Raw genomic sequence first — 5,919 nt, 5'->3', positions numbered from 1 at the left:
GCTAAAGGTAGATGTGACACATAAGCCTTCATGTGTTCCCATTTCATGAATGGGCTATACACCAATGGAGAAGAAATGAAGACAAGAAGTATCACTCTAGAGGCAATCATAATCGTAGTTTTAAAACAACAATCTCCATCTGGGTGGGGTATTACACGTCTGTGGGTGTGTAAAAGTTCATCCACAGGCTCTGCCCTTAGGATTGCACCATTTTATTCATTTTACTTTATGTGTGTTACCCTCGATTTAACAAAAAACAAGAAGCAAACGACAACAAAACCTTTTTATTTCCTTAGAACACATTTAGAGTTATATTGAAGTGTGGGCAAGACTTTTGAGAAAGCATATGCAAATGAGGCCGTTCTGGCCACCCCCATGAGGCCCCTAGGAGGCTGAGTGGAATCAGTGCCCTGGCAGCGGTGGGGGCGGGGGGACAGGAAGAGGGTACTTCACTGCCACCAGTTTTTTGGTTTTGGTTTTTTTAAAAGCCGGATACATTCCAGAGGTAAAGTGACCAGTGCCATTATTCAGAAATATCTTTATGAGTTGGAACAGAAGTCACCCCTGGTAGGAATGTTTGTCAGGTTGGGAGAAGAGAAACAGGACAACTTCCCCTGCTTCTTCTCTGGTTCTAGGATCTGCACACACAGGGTTTGGCTTCCAGTTGGGAAATGGAGCTCCAAGGGCAGCCCTGCTATGGCGGGCTGTGTGACCTGGGCCAAGCCCCTTGACATCTCCAGACCTGGGCTTCCTCATCTGCCGCCAAGATGCTGGATTGAATGTTGGATACATTGTAAGGCAAGGGAGACACAGAAGTCCTAAAGGAGGTAAAGCTTTTCCCCACTGCCCCTCCATCTGGACGAGTCTCCTGCCAAGCATTTTCAAATCCCACTGTGAAACACGATTCTGCCCCCTTCCTGTTCTGAGGATCTGGGAAAGCAAGGGGGAAGGGGCTATCGGGAGCCCTGCTTGCTTCAGGCCCAGACCAAGAGGCTCAGGCAGGCTTATCTACTCCTCATGTGGTGGGGGGCCCAGGATGCTGCCAGGGTCTCACAGCCATGGTCTCACAACCACTATCAGCCTGTCCTCAGGGGTATAAGAGAAGCTGGAAGCCTAGATGGGTGCTGCCCTCAGGCAACTTCCAATCTAGCCGAGAAGAATAAAGAGTAACACACAAAATATTGGGGTCATGAAGGCAATAACTGTGGGGACACCTATAAAAACCTCTAATTGGGCTTACCTGGTACCAGACAGTATTTTAATTGGATCATATATACTGCATTAACTCAGTTAATATTCACAACACGCCTATGAGGTAGCTACAGTTATTATCCCCATTCAACGATGGGGAAAACTGAAGTCAGAAGAGGTCAACTTGCCCAGGTTTCCAGAGCTGAAAAGCAACAGAGCTGGGATTTCACTGCAGGTATTCTGGTCCCAGAGTCTTGGTACAAATGGTGTTAATGAACTCTTCTTCTGGTAAGAGCACCCCAATTTTCCTTTGGAGAACCTCCACTTCCCCATTTCATGTGCCATGGGTGACCCTACCCTTGAGCTCTTGGGGTGAACACATGGACACACGATCCAGTCCTGACCAAACAGAACATCTCGCTTCCCTACAGTTAGTGATAGGTTCAGGATTGTAGCAATGACCCAAGACTGGCCTCTGAGAGTCACATTTGAGACTATGGCTCAAACTCCTGGAGAAGGGGAGAAGCAGTCTTTTTTCAACTGAGGCGCTATACTCTTTATTACTCCTTGAAGACGGAAATACCAGGAAGAAAACCAAGCTAGAGGGTGGCAACGCTGAGCAGTGGAGAACAGCAAGTTCCTGATGACGTTGTTTCATGGCCTAAATCCCACTATACCTCCAGTGGTTATCTCCCTGGACTTTCCTGTTATACGGAAATTATCCCTTTTGTGTTGAAGCCAATTTGAGTTGGATATCTGTCACTTACGACCAAAAAGGTCCTAATGTACTAGTGAACACAGAGCACATACTGTGAGCACCTACTCTTTTTTTTCTTTCTTTCTTTCTTCACCCCCCCCCCCCACCCCCAAGACGGAGTCTTTCTCTGTCACCCAGGCTGGAGTGCAGTGGTGCAATCTCAGCTCACTGCGACTTCTGCCTCCTGGGTTCAAGTGATTCTCCAGCCTCGGCCTCCTGAGTAGCTAGGACTATAGGCATGTGCCACCATGCCCAGCTAATTTTTGTATTCTTAGTAGGGACAGGGTTTCACCATATTGACCAGGCTAGTCTCGAACTCCTGACCTTGTGATCCGCCCACTTCGGCCTCCCAAAGTGCTGGGATTACAGATGTGAGCCACCACACCCGGCCCAAGCATCTACTCTTTTCAAGACATTTTCAGAAAAACAAATACAGATAAGAAAGGATCAGTCTTCAAAGAAGTTGGAAGCTGGTGAGGGATGACAAAGATTCTCAAAAAAACTTTAAAAAACAAGTCAGAACACAATTGACAGCACAAGGCAGCTACCCGGGTTCTCGGGTTAATGCAAAGGGTGAGAATTTTCTATATTGGATGGAACACATCAGAAAAGTTCTCACGAAGGTGATAGCGGTGAAATTGGCCTCAGAAGTCTGATAGGATGTTGGCAGGTGAAGGCAGGGAAGCTACAGGGCAGACAGCATGAGGAAGGGCCCAGGTTCAGGGAAGTATGGACATGCAGGGGCAAGTGTAAATTGATGGGATTACCTGGGACCAGAGGAAAGGTCTAAAACATAGGCTGGGGCAGGGTGGGGAAAGGATGGTTCTGAAGTATCTCCAAATATTTGAAGATATTCCCCATGGAAAAGAAACTAGGCTTATTTGGAGTGACCCCAGAGGACAAGGCTAGGACTAAGAATGGATGCTCACAAATGGAGGAAGTAGACCTGACCCCTGACTAAGGAAGGTGACGCTACCTGTTTGGGGCAAATGTTCAGAAAGAGGCTGGGTCTGTATGGTGGATGCTGTGAAAAGAGACTCAGAAACCAAATGAGAGTTGAATTAGCCGGAGTTTAACATTCTGTGAATTTTGTGCCAGACTTGGGACTCTACTGCAGGCCTGCTGGCTCTGTGCAAACTCATTGAACTGTGCACCCGATTTGTGTACCTTATGTATGTTTTAGACTTCAATAAATTCACTCCAAAATACCACCCCCTACACACACACACACACACACACACACACACACACACACACACACACACGGAGAGAGATCTGAAGTAAGTAGGACTCCTCCACTGATCATTTCTTGAGTAGCGAGGAGAAGATATGCTCTGGGCTATGCTTTAAGCAGGAGTTTTCCAAACAAATTTGCTGCTTTCCAGAGTGAGATGTTTTTTCCCATGACCCGTGGGACACATGTAATGAGCTGCAGCCTGAAGTTGAAAAGTCTGGTTTTAAGCTGATCTCCCTGGTGGCAGGGTAAAGAATGGAAGGCAACAGGAAGAGCCCAGAGAGGAGGCTGGCGGCTTGACTCTTCTGCCATGGTTCGGGAGAGAGGTAGGGAGACTCTTTAGCAGGGCCAGGTGTCAGGAAGGCAAGTATGCTTCAGAGAAAGAGTCCAACTTCATTGTGTGGGCAGGCCCTGCCACTCCAACTGCCTGGGGTACGCTCAGAGGGACAGGGGAGACCTGCATAGTCTCAGCCAGACATCTCAAGGACAGCACACACAGACCCCATGGATCAGCTGCTGTGGGTCACTGAGTACATGCACTGCTGCCTGGGGCCCGCACTCCCCACGCCTCTAAAGACACAGAGCCTGGGGAGTGGTGGCTGTGTTATCTGAGCCAAGGAGCAGATCATGCGATTTCCTGCTCAGGACATGTGAGAGGAGAGGGGATGTTCCTGGAAAGACAGAAGCAAGGGAGGAATGAAGAAAGGGAGGGAAGGTGGGAGGGACTCCACTAGTTTTTCTTTTGAGGCAACTATGCTGCTTCCAGAAACAGCCTTACGTTTGTAGGCAAAAAATGGGGATTTGACTCCTGGCTCTGCCAGTTGGAGCTTCAGTAACCTTGACAAAGTCACTTCATCTCTATATATCCAGTTCATTTGGAGCAAAGAATGTTGATTGTGTCCTTAGCACACAGCAGAAAGGGCCATGAGCTTAGGCCACAGAGGCCTGGGTTCAAATCTTGGTTTTGCTGCCTGATAGCCAGGGGACCCTGGGTAGGTACTGAACCCCTCTGAGCCTCACTTTCCTCCCTTGTGATGTGGTGATGATAACACCAAGATCTCCAGGCCGCAGTGAGAATTACACATGTGTGTATTTGTCTAACCATCCACCCACCGTCTATTTATTTATACTCTGCCTTATTTCCAAAAGGATTTCTCTAGCTATAGGAAGAGTCACTGAAACAGCCTGGAAGGTGCTTGGCACATGGGTGATGCCCACAGTGTTACATTTCTTTCTCTGCCCATCTCACAGGGTTGTGGTGAGGCTTCAGTGGGATAATGTTTCTGAAAATGTCTCACAAACTGGGAAATTTCATACACATGAAAGTGGGGAAGAAAGGAAGTGTCCGGGGAAGCTGAGGTAGGAAAGTGTGTCCAGCAGCTTACGGAACAAACAGGTTGGGCTGCTGAAGCTCTGGGGTCTTCCACCTACCAGCTGGGGGCCCCTGTGCTGTGGCACCTGGAATAAAGCAAATCTGGGAGAAGCTGTGTCTACAGGATCCTGTAATGTCAGAACTAGAAGGAACTTGAGAACATATTTGGTGCAACCCCCCACCGTTATACAAATGTGGGAACTGTGGTTCAGAGAGGGAAACAGGCTTGCCTCACGTCACCCAGGGCGCCAGAGGCAGAACTGGGCCAAGACCCCCATATCCTAATGTCAGGCGCAGGGTGCCATTTCCACTGCCCCAGGCACCTGGGAGCCCAAGGCACCTCCCTCACTCTGGCCTGGGGCACCTGGAAGCAGGTCTGCAGGAACTTCACTTCCCAGGAGGAATTCTGGGAGCTTGGGCAGAAAGGCTCATTCCGCTCCCCTGTAAGTGTGCCTGGGGCCCTACCCTGTTGACATGCCCAGGGGCTCCTGAGCAGTGACGTTAGCCAATGAATAGAACCCACAGCCAAGACCAAACACAGAGCCTTATTGTTAGGGACACTGATTACTGCACTGGGTTGGGCATTTATTTATTATCACATCTTTCTTTTCATTAACAGAAGGCAAACATTCCCCACCCCAGTAGCTAGAAGGCTACTTACCTGCACGAGAAGACAGGTGATGTCTCTCAAGGCCGGGTTAGGAGCAGATCCGACCTACTTGCAGGGTCCTTCCATCAGATCCAACTCAGGCGAGGGGAGGAGAGATTCAGGTCAGACCAAGGGAGAGCACCCTCAGGTTGCAGAGGCTGTTACTAAATAATGTCGAAAGCTGTGGTGTGGGGTCAGGAGCCAGACAGATCTGGTCCTGCTCCACGCTTTGCTTCTTGACATTTGGCATGACACTAAACCTGCCTGAGCCTCGGTGTCTTCACCTGTAAGAGTTTAGAGGTTAAAAGGATTAAATAATATATGTGTGTCAGCAGCTAACATGGTATCTGGTACGGGGCACTCAGTAAACAGCTGTGGGCACTCAGTAAACAGCTGTATCTCAGGGCACAGCGAACCTTGTTTCTGCAGATGAAACTATTGGGTAACAGACACTCCATAAAGGTTGATCCTCTGAGCCTGTGTGTCCTCTTCTAGGAGTCTTCAAGACAGAAAAGGATAGGAGAGGGTAATAGCCCACATGTCATCTCACACTGGGCAGGGGGAGAAACGTGGTAGTCTTTTCAAGACACTCCATGCTCCTAATTCAGCTTTCCTGTCAACATTTCCATCTCTCTCCCAGCCCCACCGATTCCATCAGTGAGTGATCCTCAGTCTCTCTCCTTCTTCCATTAGGACAAATCATTCAGATCCTTCTT

The sequence above is a fragment of the Rhinopithecus roxellana genome, chromosome 17 (assembly GCF_007565055.1).
Source record: "Rhinopithecus roxellana isolate Shanxi Qingling chromosome 17, ASM756505v1, whole genome shotgun sequence".
Classification (NCBI taxonomy): Eukaryota; Metazoa; Chordata; class Mammalia; order Primates; family Cercopithecidae; genus Rhinopithecus; species Rhinopithecus roxellana.
Note: the sequence above shows the minus strand (reverse complement) of the source record.